This window comes from Amblyomma mixtum, chromosome 3 (assembly GCF_055824585.1).
Source record: "Amblyomma mixtum isolate Tamu chromosome 3, ASM5582458v1, whole genome shotgun sequence".
Classification (NCBI taxonomy): Eukaryota; Metazoa; Arthropoda; class Arachnida; order Ixodida; family Ixodidae; genus Amblyomma; species Amblyomma mixtum.
The window spans coordinates 374,509,069-374,526,591 of record NC_143014.1 but is presented as its reverse complement, the minus strand read 5'-3'; the positions used below and the strand labels follow the sequence as shown (position 1 = coordinate 374,526,591).

General features: G+C 46.2%; 1 long non-coding RNA gene across 1 annotated transcript; it reads left to right on the top strand.

Moving 5' to 3' along the window:
* Positions 1 to 8,694: 8,694 nt before the first annotated feature.
* Positions 8,695 to 17,297, top strand: LOC149356806 (uncharacterized). Its single transcript, XR_016289841.1, has 3 exons — positions 8,695 to 9,110; positions 10,195 to 10,268; positions 17,162 to 17,297. It is a non-coding gene; the product is annotated as an uncharacterized LOC149356806 (long non-coding RNA).
* Positions 17,298 to 17,523: the final 226 nt, after the last annotated feature.

Genomic DNA, 17,523 nt, shown 5'->3' with positions numbered 1-17,523 from the left:
GTGTTCTCTCCGCTGGCGGACAGCTCTCAGACGGCGTCGTAAATCTACGCAGCTGGTTGAGATGTCGGCGTGCTACTGTGCCATGTATGTTGACGAGCCAAGAGCGCAGGCCTATGCGTCTGACAATTGTAGCTTCCTCCCAGCGTGGCTTTTTCAGAAACTGTCGGGCGAGGACGCGCTGCCCCTCATTAAGCGTGCCGCAGCGCGGAATTGCTTTTTCTTCCCGGAACGTCTCTGCCTTTGGCTCGGGGAGGATGGCTGTGAGCTGGGTTCGCATTTCACGCTCGAACATCATTTTCGAGGGGGTCTCGCCTGTTGTGCTCTGAACCGTCGTGTGCTGCTTGAAGAGAAAGCGCGCAAGGCGGCGCTGCAGCGAGCCTGTCTGATCTCTTTCAAGGGCGCGTTTTAGCTCGGCTACGTAGCGCTCGGCTTGTCCGTTTGTCGCTGGGTGGTAGGGGGCCGATGTAACTGATGAGATCCCGTTGTCGCGATAAAACTTGAGGATCTCCGCAGACACAAACGGTGTTCCGTTGTCCGACACTACCTTGCGCGGCAGGCCGAACGTTGCAAATAGTGATCGGAGGTTGTCAATGACTGCTGCCGAAGTCGTCTGTCCCATTTGCCTTATCTCAAGCCTCTTTGTGTAGGCATCTACGACCACAAGGAAAGTGCAGCCCTCAATTGGTCCTGCAAAATCAATGTGCAGTGTGTGCCATGGTGTGTCTGGCTTTTCCCATTCTGGGACAGGAGCTTTCGGCGGGGCGCTCCGGCTGCTCTGGCAAGGCTTGCATTCTCGCACCACTGTTTCGATGTCGTTGTCAATGCCAGGCCACCACATGTAGTTTCTGGCACACTTTTTCATTGCAACGATGCCCCGATGTCCGGCGTGGATGAGAGACATAGCTTGTGCGCGTAGTTCTCTCGGCATCACAACTCGGGACCCAAATATGATGCAGCCGCGATGGGTGCTCAACTCTGTAGCTCGCCTGCGGTAAGCGTCGAAGTTGTCCCCTTTGAGTTTATGCACGTTGCCTTGTTGAACAGCTGTGTAAACTAGCCGGAGAGCTGCGCACTTCTGCGTAGATGCTGCAACTGTGCCTGCTGTAAGCGGAGGTTCTGGCAGTGCTTCGAACATCAGAACGTCTCCTGGTGGAAATGGTTCGTCAACAGTTGCGTCTAGTGGCAGACGGCTTAGCGCATCGGCGTTTTGATGTTTACTCCCATTGCGGTAGACCAGAGCGTAGTCGTACGCTGAGAGTTTGATGCACCAACGTGTCATTCGCGGAGACAAAGTTGGTGGCATAGGCCTTTGTGGTCCCAGAATGCCCAATAGCGGTCGGTGATCGGTTATAAAGGTCACCTTCCGGCCGGCAACGTACTGGTGAAAATGTGTCGCCGCGTAGACGATGGCTAGCCCTTCTTTGTCAAGTTGCGCGTAGTTGCGTTCTGCTTGCGACAACGTACGTGAGGCGAAGGCGATGGGAGCTTCCCTTCCTTGCTCGTCAGTTTGCGATAGAACCGCGCCGACTCCGTACGGTGATGCGTCGCAAGCCAAAAGCAGAGGCTTCCTTTCGTCGTAGTGGCGGAGGACTGTACATCTTCGAATCAGGTCTTTCAGGGCATCGAATGACTGCTGATGGCGTGGCGACCATGTCCATGTCACATCTTTCCGAAGGAGTTGGTATAAGTCGTTGGCCACGGTAGCTCTTTGTTCCAAGAACCGGTCGTAGAACGTCAAGAGTCCGAGAAAAGCCTGTAGCTCCTGCTTGTTTGTTGGAGCTCGTGCTTCTGTGATCGCTCGCACTTTGTCCTCGGTAGGGTGAATGCCTTCCGCATCAATTCGGTGTCCCAGAAATTGCACCTCTGGCACCGCAAAACAGCACTTCGATTTGCTTATGCACAAATTAGCGTTTGCTAGCCTTTCGAGAACGAGCTCTAGGCGCACTGCATGCTCTTCAGTGGAAGTGCCACTGATGATGACATCGTCAAGGTAGACACAAACTCCTGGGATGCCCTGAAGCACTGTCTCCATGAATTTTTGAAATATGGCCGGGGCTGCAGCTACGCCAAAAGGCAGTCGCTTGACTTTGTACAAGCCTTTCAGTGTGTTAATTGCCAATAATTCAGCAGTTGACTCGCTCACCTTCAGCTGCTGATACGCCTGGGTGAGGTCCAATGTGCTGAAGACTCTTGCGCCACGTAGTACACTGAATACTTCTTCAGGTGTCGGTAGCGGGTAAGAGGACGCTTTAGTCGCAAGATTGACGGTGCTCCGGTAGTCTCCGCAGAGGCGTATGGTTCCGTTCTTCTTGCGAACTACGACAAGTGGTGTGGCCCATTCTGAATGCTGCGTCGGCTCGATGACACCTTGCTGCTCCAGTTTGTCCAACTCTTTTTCAACTGAATCTCGGAGAGCAAACGGCACCGGCCTGGCCTTCAGAAATTTGGGTTGCGCGTTGTCCAACAACTCCAGTGTGACCGGGGGCCCTTCGTTTCCTGGAATCTCTTCCGAGAATACTCTTTCGTATTTCTCTTGCAGTTGCTCAACCATGTTCTGGCTCGGCGTCTGGTGTATGCCGCATATCATCACGCCTAGTGGAGAAAACCAGTTTCTCCCTAGAAGGCTTGATCCTGTGCCCTTCACAACAAGCAGAGGTAGCGTATGGGTCTGGCCGTTGTAGTTAACCTGCACGTTGGCAGAGCCCAATAGTGGCAGATTCTGTCCTGACCACGTTCGCAGGTGCGTGTCGTCTTGTTGCAGGGCGGGTGCGTCAGATGGCCATGAAGTTCGGAACGTGTCCTCACTGATCAGAGTACAGGCTGCGCCGGAGTCCACCTCGAACTTAATCAGCTGGTGATGTACGCTTACTTCTGTAAAAATCTTCGGTCGCGTGCCGAGATTCATGGTGTTCAGGTCGTACAACACAGATGGTGTTGCTGATGTTGTTCCATGGAGATCAGATAGCGGCGTATTCTCTGAGGCGTTGACGCTGTGATTAGGCTGGGAAGGTGACTTTATCTTGGCAAGTCTCCGTTTCGTAATGCATGCTCTTTCCATATGCCCTCGCTTGTGGCAAAAATTACACGTGGCTGACTGGAATCGACATCCCTGGGGGTTGTGTTGGTCGTCACACCGCCAGCAGCGTTGTGCCTTTTTGACCGATTTTACAACAACAGAAGGCTTGCGCACCTGGTTGCTTGTCTGGTGTACCGGCTCGGTGTTCCGGCGAATCCCTCTCTGTTGGTGACCGGCGCTCTCCGCTCGAGCGGCGATGTCGTAAGCTTTGCTGAATGTGAGGTCCTTCTCAGCGAACAGGCGCTGCTGCAGTGACTCGTCACTCAGTCCGCACACAAATCTGTCGCGTAACATCACGTCCAAGGGAAGCATGGTGGTGTTAGCAGAAGAAGCTGCGTCTCCCTCCTGCCCGGTAGCTGCTGTCGACAGCGTTCCAAAATTGCAGTCGGCAGCGAGCTTCTTGAGCGCGGCTACGTAGGCGCTCACAGTTTCTCCTCCCAGTTGATCTCGTCGTTGGAAGCGAGCCCGGCTGTAGACCTCGGATGGCCTTGGGTCGTAGTGCTTTTGCAGCGCTTTTACGATGTCGTCGTAAGACACTGCCGCTGGTGTGCTTGGCTGAATAAGGGCGCAGACAGTATCGTAGGTCTGCTCCCCGCACAGCGTCAGCAGGTTGGCCCTCTTCAAGGCTGGGTCTGTGATGTTGTTAGCTTCAAAGTAGAACTGAAGGCGTCCAACCCACGATGACCACGATGAGCCGTTGAACTCTGGTATCTGATTGGGAAACCCTCGCGTAGCCATGGCTTGTCAATAGCGTTGCGTAGCGCGGGTCGAATCCACTTTCTCGTCGCCACTGTCGTGTCCGGTCGCTGTGTTGAATGCAGCGAAAGACGCACACGGTACCTTAAGACTTCGTTTATTTAAAGCCGATGAGGGTGCGACCAGCGTCGACCGAGGCAGGAGCCGAACTGGCCGCCCGAAGAAAGGAGGGAGCGGAGAAGCGTCCACGGGAGGGAGTGGCTTCCCAAAACAGGAGGAGGATGCGGGGGCGCACCATGGGGGGGCATCTGGCGACAGCGTGCGACGAGGGGCAAGTGGTCGTTAGGAGGAGGATGCGAGTGGTCGTTAGGAGGAGGATGCGAGTGGTCGTTAGGAGGAGGATGCGGGGACGCACACACACAAAAGCAATAAGGGGACACAACAAAATTATTTAGCGGTCTCACGCGAATACCAGATGGTGATTCATGCATAGTAGTGTCTTCCGCATCATTATAGAGAAAAAACATGCCACCAAGATTAGGTGTCTATACTCTTTTAAGCTGAACTCTTTTAATTAGCCTCCACGTTTCTGTCCCAAAAGTGAGAAACATGCTGGCTAAAGAAAAGATTTCAGCTCAAGTACCAAAGTGGCTCGAATCACACGATGAAGCGGAAAAACTCTCGACACTTGAACAGAGAACAAATAGGAATTCCAACAAAATTTTAGATTCTTGTAAGGCTATCAAGCATTTCTGAATATTGTAAACTGCACTTTCACACATACAGTACGCATGTATGCCAAGCTCACATTCAGTAGCCCTGTTTTCCGGCTGTAATTATCACGGTCTGAGCTCAGTTACAGATTTCAAACCAGCCAAAAGATGCGACACAGGAAAAGAGAAGAAAACAGGTTGGACTATCAATTGAATTTTTTGTGAAGGAAAAGAAGGCTCGCATGAAGATGCGCCACACATGACCCACACCAGCGAAAGGCAGGACAACAAATAACTGTCACTGATATACAAGCACGTCATCTAAAAGAGAAAATTCTTTCCGTTGAAGATTGACTAATGGCTTCGCTACTCATACAGCCGTTGCCTTGGAGATATGCATCAAATACCTTACAGATTTGTTTACCACTTCTATACACCACTGAAGTGTCACAGAAATCAGGCGTGCACACTGATGGGTCATCTCATGATTTACACTCACGACATTGGCACTGTAGTGCCAGATTAGAAGCTGCCTTCCCCCTAACGAGTTAGTGCTCACTCAGGAACACATTAAAGACACCTGCACATATCCCTGAAGTAGTTTCTTGCGCAAGCTAGCGGAATGTGTTAAACCACTTCCTGCAAGTCCTGAACCTAGTTTTATGGGATACCATACTGCTATCCCGGTTTTTAACAGCAGCGCAAAGTCCATCAACACAATGATTGGCGCAAAAATTACATTTAAAAATTTTCCCGCCACTCGATTTGAACTCATGAAGTCTACACAAAAGACTCCATGGTAACCGTTCTGAGGTGAATGGCAGTTCAGCCTAGCCTCTGGAATCTGTGCTAAAAAAAACGGAGTCAGCGCATCGCAATTTACTTCCGAAGTCAGCCGGTGCTGATGACATTTGTATGTTTTGCTTTCTCTGGCTTATAAAGCTCCACTTTCAGAAAAAGTGTCGTCTTTGTGGTTAGGATGCGGAACTTCATCATCACAGGTCAACTTCAGCTTGCCATCAGTGTCCCTTTAATGCCTCAAAGTTGAACAATAGCTCCATTCATAGAGGAGGGCTGTGCATAAATTTCGACCACCAAAGATTCTTTAACATGCACTGACATTGCATAACACACGAGCGAATATCCATTTCGCCTTGTCGAAACGAAGCCACCACAATTCAATCCCGCGTCTTTGGGCTCAGTAGCCGAACACCAATGCAGTAGGCCACAGCAGCAGGTGAAAAACAAGAGAGCCCTTAATAGGCAACCTAACTTGCCAAAATCAACATAACGAGGGGTCACACAAGTAGTAGTGGACTAGGAAAATAAAAGCTACTTGTGTCGGAAGATTTCTTCAGTGCTTACCTCAAAAGCCTGCTTGCTTGCTGGGCATCCTAGCACCAAGTGAAAGGCTGGCACAGCTATACTGGAGAGCTTGGAAGAGGTATTGCTGGTAAAGCTATATGGAGCTTGCTGCAAGGTAAAAAGACACATTTAACAGGAGCACAGTGCAAAAAATGGACTAGAATCAAGCATGTAAGGCAAAATGCAAGGCACAAAAAGGAGCCGGTCGCAGAATGGAACATGACTGTTTAACCACATTTCGAAGTGGACCAGGCAACAAGAAATTCATAACCACGGCAATCATTCACAAGCTAGCCTCAGACGAGACATCACTTGCATATCGATATCCAGCATCGTTTCTACAATACATGCCACCATTCAAAAGAACAGACCACAGCAGAACGATATTTTCAGTAGAAGGCTGGTTTGCTTCAAATTCTGCATGCGTCCCTCAATTTGAAATCTGGCATGATTTGCACTGATTTCACATTCTCACAGGTATGATGAATTAATAGTGCTAATTGCAGAAAAACCACACTTTTTCCTTTAACATCAAATAAGGTATTGGAGAATTCCAGCAAAAGTCGCGTTGGAGAAAACGCTGGGCCGAATGGAAGTGTTGGTTTCCAAGTTGGAGAAAACGGTGGGCTGATTGGAAGTGTTGGTTTCCATGTTGGGTGCTGGTGGCGCGAATGGGAGAGATGCTGGATGCACTAATGGCGACTTTGGGCCACCCTGGATTGAGTGGAAATTGTGGTGGCTGCACTGGCACTTTCAGTAAACAATATTGGGCTGAATGGAAACCACGCTGGACACTTCAGTGAACACGATGGGACGGGATGGGCTTTGTGGTATCCATCGTGATTATCTCGGTGGGCCTGGCAGGCAACACTGAACTATGTGGAAACCACGGTGGCAGCCTATGGATGTGTGCAGTCGCGAGCAAAAAATATTAGCACAGATCACTGGCGATCAGAATTAGTATATCTCACCACGCGGCGCTGCGGTACGCAGAACTGCCTAACGGGCCGTTTCCATGTTTGCAGCCTAGGGGGGGGGGGGGACGGCAGGAAGTAAGCTTTATCAAGCGTGCACCGCCCGAGCGTTGAAGTGCCGACCCTACGTGACTGTGCTTGCGGAATTTATTTTGGCTCGGTTATCATGAGCAAAGATGGCTTCTTTTTATTACTGTTTCTTTATGTCCGCGATGGTTTGTCAAAAGGAACTCGCGGGAACAATAGATGATAGCGCTGCTTTTAGTCAGCAATTTTGCTGTCCGTGGCAGTCCGCAGTAATTTTACTGTCCGTGGCAGACCCCCTTAATACTGTAGAATGGGAACGGCCCGGCACTCCCGTTATCAGCCTCTCCGCCACCCGCAGTGCCAGGCGTTGTCATTCCGGCACTCTGGTGTTCCGTCATGTGTGCTAATCTTTTTTACCCACGACTGTGCCTACTTGTTTGGCATGGCACAAACCATGGCTGCATTTGAATGGCCGATGCTGGGCAGCAGATACTGCATGCATGTGCCTATACGGTTGACAAAATGAAACTCATCAATGCACTAACAATCTCAGTGGGTCAAATCCATCAAACGTACAGTCTTTGTCAAAAGTAACCAGGCTGCATGGTTTGCTTCTAGCTCGTACAGTGGATCCCTCACAGCTTCCCTAAAGCTGGAATGGTAGCTAAAGGTAAGGACTGAGGGTCTTATTACCTTCCAACACGTTTTGATCCTTAGGAATAACACAAGGGCTCCACTATACAAGCTAGAAGCAAACCATACAGCCTGGTTACTTTTGACAAAGACTGTACACTTGGCACTTTATGCTGTTAGAATAAAAACTGCAAGACAAATTTCTCTTTTTTACACGTGCATTTGTTGACTTGACAGTTTCAGAAAATTTTTTTAAAAAGTAACGACTTATATACTTGGGCTTAGATTATCATTAGCAAAATATTTGAGAAAAAGTTTAACTTCATTGTTCACAAAATAATAAATTGCAGGTTTGCAGAGCCCTGCATGCCTGAATCCGAACACTCAATTTCATTCAGAAAATTTTATTGAGCGTGCATTTCAAGACATTACTAATTCAATTAACAAATTGTTAACCACATAGCTGGCCACACAGCTTCTTTGTAGAAGGGTTACGAATACAAATATATACACAGAATATTTCGACAAGGCTGCACTCTTATACATGCACCTTGGTACACAATTACCAGTACAACACTGTTTTTCAAAATAGAAATGCAGATATATATATAAACACAATATGAGGATATAAATTACACAGCATATTTCATACTAAGAATTGATTTGGTTTTCACGTTGGATGAGAGAACTCCACAATAAAAAATGCACACCTTCACTGTAGTCTCAAGAAAGCATATACCATGGAGGTCGACGCGCGTTTCAACGCTGCCGCCTCTCACGTCGTGCTGCCGATCAAACAGCGTCACCATGTTTTTACGACAACCTACTCTCTACGACTGCTACGTTGGGTACTTTGTTAGCCTTGCTGATCTCCCATCAATATAAAAAAAAACTTCCCCATACAAACAGAAATCGGCATGTAATTTCGTGAATGAGCAAAGCAGCAAGCGATACTGCCGTGAGAACTCATGCATTTTTCAACCGCAGCGCAAGCAACAGGTCGTTAATTCGCGCGTTTCTACCAGTGGTAATTGCTCGCAACCGCTGCAATTTCTGTGGATGCCGATACGGCTGAATACACAATAAAAATACCAAAAATAAAATAAAAAGTAGGATACAAGCTTTTTCACAACGAAACCGAAACAGAAACTGGTTGTAACCGCCAGGTGGCTGCCGGTAGCTGTTTTTCCGTATAACCCTCATGGCGGTTCGGGTGCTGCGTCGCGTGCGTCGCGCTTCGGCGCTTGCTACAATTCGCTACTTGGATTGTGAGCCGTCGTGAACTGTGTTGTGGTTTGCGTGTGTTTCTTCTTGCACAAGGGTGCACAATCGCGCAGTGCTGTCGACGTAGCCTATTCGAGGCAAAGTGTCATTTTTCTGGTCTCTCTAACTTTTCAGTCTGTGCGCTTCTTTGTGTAGTCCAGGATGGGTGTCCAGGCACAAAGACGCGCGGGCAGTGTCGCGGTGGAAATGTTCCAAATAAGGCCTGGAATATTTTCTTCTGTGTGGCTACGTGGTAGAGAGTGCCGGCTACGTAGCACTCGTGCTGAACTCTCACTGGTTGGTGTAGTGCCCGTGACACGAAGGCAAACAGCGTTCTGCACGACTACGCAATCATCTGAAAAGGTAAGCAGTACTCGTGCATTATCCGAAGCATATAATGCTGGAACGGTGACCTGTCGTACTGCTGCAGTATTCGTGTTCAATGCTATAAAAAGCGTTTTTGAGGCGCTTTTGTTGTCGCCGCGGTGAGTTGCTCTGCCAAGAATTGCCGCTGTCGGTACTTGTTTTGGCAAAGGGATGCGACCGTGCGTGCGCTAGCTTTGCATGATTTTGGTATGCGCATGTTTGCGCGTTTTGTTTCTTGTTGAGCACAGATTTCTCCTCGTATATGCCTCGTTCTACGCGTTTCTGCCCATGCTTGTTCACACCACCGCGCACGTTTCAAGGACCGGCACTTTGGCTGTGCGTAAAATGTATGATTGTCTTTCAAGATAGCGTTAGCACTTTGAGGGGGATTGAAACACTTTTTATTCGCCGCGGTTTTTGCTTGGCTCTAGACTGTTGAACCTTAGGTCGTGGGGTCGGTCCTGATGGCAGTAGCCGCATTTCGATTTAGGTGAAATGAAAAAAAGAATGCCCCTGTGCTGTGCGATGTCAGCTCACGTTAAGAAATTCTAGGTGGTCTAAATTAATCCGGAACCCTCCTATACGATCAGTGCCCATTTTCCGCATCTGAATTCAAACCCCACTATAAAGAAAGCACTGTCTCAGGTTGCAGTTACCAACGAAAGTTAATTTCCGGCCGTCAGGATCTAATTTTTAGATCAGTATGTGAAGATATTTTTTTTTATGATACCGATAGCGTTTCTGGCTACCCAGAGTATAGGATCTTGCATTTCGATCACTCTGCTGTTTGAAAATTGGTTTCTGAGGAAAACAAGTGACGCAATAATTGTCTCAGTTATTACGATGTTTATCTACGCTTTCGAACGCAGATTTGTTTTGCTCATAGCAAGATTCCTTTACTAGTGCTAGGGGAACTGATGCATTTTAAACAGGGTAGTTTTCCTTTGTATTGAGGCGTATACTTGGGCAAGTATATTTTTCCTGATCTTTTTACATTCATGTGATATTCACTGTTGGACCGAGTTCGCATGCTTGTTTTTGTACTCCTGTCATAGTGATAATGGGAAATTGGTATCCGCAGGAGGCACATCTGTCTTCCAGTCCGAGTCAATGGCATGGATTTTGTGGCCACCAGATGAAGTCAAAAGCTGTGTTGTAAGTTGTTACTGCATTGTGCTTTGTTTTTTTGGTTGCCATGAAATGTTCTCTTACTTTCATTGCTCTTTTCCTTAATGCTACTGCTTGGACCAGTTTGGATAGCTCTGGCCTGATATGTTTACATGTTTATATGAGTAATATTAGTTGGCTGTCAGAATGGGCCGGTTGCAGGCCATTTGAAGTTTTACATTCAATATTGCTCGTGTTTTAACCGTTGCATTCTATGCATGAAGTGCGAAATGTCTGCATGTTTTTGGCTGCATTATGTGATACTATTTGACTACGAATATTAACATTATGATGCATGTGTGTTAACTTAAATATGTGTTTTGATGCCACTCATCGCAGGTCACAGATGTAAAAGAAAAAGTGCACACATGAGAACTGGTTTCATTACTGCTGCCTTGTTTTTGCTAAGCATTGGAGAGCTGAGCTAATTGGTTCTGGGTAGAATTATGAGACATCATTCCAGTGTACAAAAACACATGAACGAAGAGAGTAGACTCCATAGACCCCAGACTTCAACTGAGGTTGATTCCACAACATGAGCTTTTTACATGCAAAGTGGTACTAGTGACCCCTGTGGCTGAAAAGTGTTTCCTCGACCAGGTAACAATTATTCAAGGTTGCAAAAACAAAAACATAGGCGTAAGGTTAGCTTGTCACTCAAGTTTAATGCATTGGCATGACTAAACATCGCCTACCTGGCTGACCCAACACACATTTGCATTGAGATAATCTATTTCTTTTTCTGCCTGCCTGCTCCAGTCGCCTTACTTCGGCATTGACGCTCTCACGACTCTGTGACAGCATCAGTGCGCAAGTAAGGAGACTGGAGCAGGCAGTTTTCACAGGAGAAATTGTAGCCTTAGTGGTAGAAAGCCAGGTTCGAGAGATGAAGTGTGCTGGGCAGCGCAAGCCGGAAGACAACGCACATTCGCAACAGTGACCTGTCATTGTGCCCTATTGCCATCAGGTGTCACACCGCCTCAAGAAGGCCAGTGACAAACACGATGTACATGTCGTATTTTCAGCTTGGGAAAGCTGGGATGCATGTGCCACCTGATAAATGACGTTACGAAAAAGCCTGCCTACAAAACTAAGCACACCAAACCCCTCGTTAAACATGAGGTTGACATGGTGTACAGCATCCTCCTTGCCTGTGGCAAACATTACATTAGACAGACGAGGCTTGCATCAATGAACGCTTGCTTGAACATTGCAGGACAGCTGATTCATTAAGTGGCAGAGGTCATTTAGCTGAGCACATTCGCCTTTGCTCGCACAAGCGAGCATGCAAGGCGTTTTTGAAAGAAACACATGCCTTGTGCAAGTTTAGCACTTGAAAGGGCTGGGAAATTTTTTAAGCCTTTTGTATCTCTGCTGAAAAAGAGAATTACGTCAGCAGCCCTTCTGCAGCGCTCCAGAAAAAGAAATAGATTATCTGGAGGCAAATATGTTTGTTGGGTCAGCCAGGTAGGTGATGCATAGGCGTGCCGATGGGTTGAATGTGAGTGGCAAGATACCTTTACCCCTATGTTTTTTTGTGTTTTGGATTTTGCCGTCCTGAATAATTGTTATCTGGTGGCGGAAATACTTTTGAGCCCCAGGGATCACTAGTACCCCTTTGCACATAAAAAGCCTGTGTTGTGGAATAAACCTCAGTTGAAATATGGTGTCCATGGAGTCTACTCTCTTCATCCGTGTGATTTTGTGTGCCGGAATGATGTCTCATAATTCTCCCTTGTTTTCAGTGAATAAGGAGGGCTTCTGGTGTCTCTTTTTTGTATGTGATGGTTATAACAAAGTGGCTACCCATAAACTGTCATTTTGGGCTTAATTGAAGGATCCTTGGGAATTTGTGTGACAGCATATTCCATGGGCACTTTCTTGAGAAAAATCAGTTATTTGTTACCCATTTCACTGCATTAACCATTGCTTCTCATCATGTCTCGAAAGTCATTGATAAGCACAAGCTTTCGAGTACCTGAGGGCTGTGTGAGAAGCCTTCTGACATACTTTAAACTACTGAGGATATCTGAAGACAGATTTTACCAATAATTGCTAGCCAATCCAAACCTCTTGGTTCTATCCCTGACAACCTGAAGCTGACCTGTCAATAATTAAGGCTGGAAACCGTTCTGATCCCCAAACTGTTTTCCTATTTTATTGATGTGCATTTTGCATGAACTGTTAGAGCACAAAATGAGTGCGCATATTACTTGCCACCATAATTCAAGCTAATATTTCTATACCAGTCATCACGGCTCCCATTCTCTTTACTCATGTGCAATCCAACTTTTTGAATTCACAACAGATTTTCACCCAAATTTAGATTCTTTATTTTAGGCAAGTGTCATCGACTTGAATTTCTACAAAGCTTTTCATGTTTGTCATTATAACCTTTTAGCTACACTCTCATACTTGAGCCTTCATTCTTTGATATTAGTGTAGATTCATTGCTTCCTGTTCTACGGCTGGCCTTAGAAAACTATTGTACTTCTTGTCTTATGAAGCCCAGCATATCAATATGCAAAATCATAAGGCGTCCCTCATCCTGAGTCACTTTGGGATGTTAAACCCCCATAAACCAAACCAAGCACATTACTAAAGTACATTAATATTAGCCATTCAATAACAGTCTTTGTCTTTATGTCCCAACCTTGTCTTTATGACTGCATTATTCAGAAGGGTGCCCCAACTATCTCAGCTACTCTGACTGTATTGACTTTTGCAAGATGGATGAATGGGCTTGTTTGTAATTCATGGTGTCAAAACAGCGCAAAGAAGAGAAAGATGAGGAAGGAATGCGACGGTGTGAGTGCTGACTTTCAAGAAGGTTTATTGGAAAGCACATCAAAATATATACATTCTGGCCTAAAAAAAGAATGAGGAAAGGGCGCCTTGTAACATTCACTTTGGATCTGTCAAAAACAAAACGAAAGTTGAATATGAAGCATTTAAGAGCATGAACTCTTTCTTAGGGAGAGATAAAGAAGGTGTGTTAGCACATTGATTGCGTTTTTTCTACAATTTCAGTGGCCTCGATCATCTCATGCACAAACTTTTCTGTGTCTGTCTAGCACAATGCAGCACAAGAAATTACGCCTCACAGCAATCAGGATGTGGCAAACGATCGCAGTCGCGACAGTGAAACATCAGATTCCCCCTGCTAGCTTTGTTCACATCGTAACGGTGGTCTTTTGACCTCTCATTGGCACCTCTGCTAGTTTCTTGCTGAAGTTGATACATTAGCCAGATGGTTCAACTTTAGATTATTACATAGTTTCTTGGCTCTGGACATTGCTATTAACAAATCAGCTGCTGTGTGACACTTGAACTCAGAATTAACTGCCTCCGTTGCCTTGGACAGAAAGACGCCTTTAGACATGACCACAAAACCACCTTCTTTATCAGCAGTTGAATGCGATAGGGCCCACCGTCTTAAACCCGTTACAGTTCAGCCTGCGGGCAAGTTCCTGGCATGGTTCAAACCACGACACCCCATCAACCAACGCCCCCTGAAACACACCTGTCACGCTCAGGTCCAGGCACAGGAAGGCAAGACGTCAAAGTATGGCAAACAGCTCCAGAATAGTCCTCTTCGAAGGAACAATGGCAAATTTTGGCCTGTATATGCTTCAAGCAGCAGACGAGGCAGCAACTCAGTGTCGACATTGTGCGCCTTGTTTTCAGACACTCGTGCCTTGGCTTCTCTGCTCCGGGCTAGTGAGCGCAAAGTGGCTGCAAAGTGGCATTCCAGATGGCTTTCACCTGGTCAACGGTGCGTGACACCGTCAACCAGCCACTCCCTGGCTTGTTTTCAGGCACAAGAGTTTGACAACAAGGTGCACACCTTCAGCTTTGAGTCGCTGCCTCGTCTGGTCCTTGAAGTGCTTATGGACCAAAATTTTCCGTTCCTTCGAAGAGAACTATTGTGGAGATGCTTGCCATGGTTTGACGAGTTGCCTTTTCCACGCCCAGACCTGAGTGTGACAGGTGTGTTTCAGGATGTTTTGATGCAGTGTCACGGTTTGAACCCTCTTTAGGAACTTGCCCACAGGCCGAACTGTGTGGTATTTAAGAGGGTGGGCCCTCTTGCTTTCAACTGCTGATAAACGGTGGTTTTGTGGTCGTATCGAAAGGCGCCTTTCAGTCCAAGGCCACAGATGCAGCGTATTCTGAATTTGAGTGCCACTTACTATCTGATTTGTTAAAAGCAAAGTCCAGTGCCAAGAAACATTAACAATCTAGAGTTTAACCATCAGGCTAATGCCATCAACTTCAGTAAGAAAAATTGTCCAGCTATCTTCTTTACTGCAAAGACCCATAAAGGTGACTGCTCCTTGAGGGTTGTAGTTTAAGAGAATGGAACCTGTCAGAAACAAATCGCCTTCTCTTTGCGACATAAAATTAAGTTGCTGAGCATTGATGACTCCTCTCGTGTAAGATCTGCAGAGAAAGTAACGCAGTTTCTACACAATAACTCTCGCACCAGTTTCATGGGGTGCTATGTTGACATCAAGCATTTATATTACGCCATCCCTCAATCAGGATCAATAATGTGTTGAAGAATTCATTAACCGAAATGGAGCAGTGGCATTCCAAACGTCTCAGGCGTTTTGGTGAATAATTTTGTCGCACTTTTAAGCTCATACCTTCAGTCCACTTTTATTACATTTCAGAATAGCTTGTTTTTGCAAAAAAAAAACTGTATTAGCGCCGCTGTTACGTGGCTTATTGCAGGATCTCCAATCCTGACGAAGCATTGTCGAAGGTGAGAGAGGAGTTCAGTCAAAGCCTCAGTCCACTTTGAATCACCAATGAAATTATAGAGGATATGTCATCACATTTATTGGATCTCAATCTTGGGTGGCTACACTTGTTGGGCTTACGAGCCAAGGGAAAACAAGCTACTTTTACCATTTTCTTCGGTTCAGTCTAAGCTGGTCAAGAGGTGTCACTAACCTTTGCTTCAAAAATTCCTTATTGAAATCCTGTTTGATTGCCATGGCATCCAGTTTTGCCCAGCTCATATGTCGTTTCCTTTACTGGATATTCAGAACCTTTGTCAGTGTCTTTAGCCGATTGCTTTAAGCAGAAGTTGAAACATTCCTTTTGTGCCCCCGTCGAGACTGCAACTCCCAAAAGGAAGTTTGTACGTACCTGTTCCCTACATCCACAATTGATCGCACCGGTTAAATAGGCAGTCGAGTTGGCGTTGATATTGTTTTTCTAACCCTATGAAGTTTCAGTACCTGTAGTCAACCGAGATTATCCATCAGAGTCTCTTCGTGCATTGCACAGAAGACATAGTGTGTTCGAACGCCTTGAAATGCGGCTATGTTTACATTGGGAAAACAGGCAAGTGTGTCACTGAGAGGTTTAAAAGACCACCACGACGATGTGAACAAAGCTTGCGGGAGAACTTTGATGATTTACTGTCGCAATTGCAATTGTTTGCCAGATCCTAAACGCTGTGAACCGGAATTCATGCTCTGCATTTTGCCTGACAGACACAGAAAAGTTTGTGCGTGAGATAATCGAGGCCGCTGAAATTAAAAAAAAAACCGCAATCACTGTGTTAGCACACCTTCTTTATCGATTCCTAAGGAAGAGTTCATGCTCTTAAATGCTTCTTTGTCAGTTTTTGTTTTGTTTTACACTCATGCAATGTGGTTGACACAAGGTGCCCTTTGTTCGTTGTTTTTTTAGGCCACAGTGCATATATTTTGACGTGGTTTCCAATACACATTGGCGATAGTCAGCACTCATGCCATCATATTTATTCCTTCGTTGTCCTTGTCTTGTGTGCATTGTTTTGTCACAACGTATTGACCTCCTTTCCCACCTCTAGGGTTAATGGTATGGAAAAACCTTAACCAGATGCAGCCCCACATACTTGGAGCATGTCACGATACATGCTGCTGGCACCACAAGGGCACTCGGGTTTATCAGGAGATGTCACGATCTGTGTGCTCTTGCCGTGCTGCGCAGTTTATGCATAAAAATTTTATTGATTCCAAACTGAAGTATTCCCTAGCTCTTTCAATTTTGCACCAAACTGTTTGATGCTACGCCACCAACTCCCTTTAATCCAACAGCGACACTTGGTACAGCATATGTGTAATCAGTCATCTCATTTGACCACCAGACATCACTGCATAAAAGCGGAAATCGCTCGTTTAGGTGTGTTCCATATACTCTACAATACTTTTCCACAACTTAATGTTAAATGTTGCTGCCCCGCTTCAGACCAGGATGCCATCACAACTAAATCAAGAAATTTTTCCTGTTCCCATTGAAGAATAAATTGGCTACCTCACCACATTTTCATTGCATGTGGTCCCTCAAAATTATGGAAATAAGTGATATCGCTTGGAGCATTGACACTGGTTTGTTTTACCTTTTGTTTGCTGCTGTTTTTATTTTTTGCAACTGATGTATCAATGGATTGTATGCCTCTTTTCTTAGTGTATCGTCTGCGACATCTCAGCTGTGCTACTGCAGTCACCCTTCTGATGTTACCTTTATATTGTCCCTCTTATTAATACCCCACTAAAAGCCTTCAGAGGACAAAAAACGATGGCTTTTTTATTTTGCTCATTATGGCACACGTCGGGCTTATGTTTAGGGATATAGGAGAGGCCTTTGTCTTGCAGTGGTGCTAGTTATGCTGCTGATGATGGTGCTTATTGACGAGCATATGATATATTGAATAAGAACCTCAAATTATTTTTCTTTTTGAGTGCGAATAGCTTCAGTGGTTCTTGATTTAGGCTCACTTTATTCCTGTGGCCACAATACGGAGTTTACTTTTTTAGCACTCTAATACTGGCAAGAATAAAAACTTGTGGATCCTAATTCTTTCATTTCAATCTTTTCTGCAGAGTGCATCGCCCAGTTTTCCCAAGCCCTCATGCACTGGTGGTACATCAACAAGGCTGTTTCATGGGGCCCAGCTGCATTGACAAGTGGCTAAAGAAGAGCATGAGGAGCATGAACACAAAATAAAACTGGCTGTAGGAGCTTCATCTATTTTGAAATTTGCTGTCTCATTGCATCAGACATAACATTGCCCCATGGCCCCTGCCCCAACATCTCCCAATCATTCCAACATGCCCAATCATTCCAACATGCCCAGTCATTCCAACATGCCCAGTCATTACAACATGCCCCAGTCATTCCAACATGCCCCAGTCATTCCAACATGCCCAGTCATTCCAACGTGCCCAGTCATTCCAACGTGCCC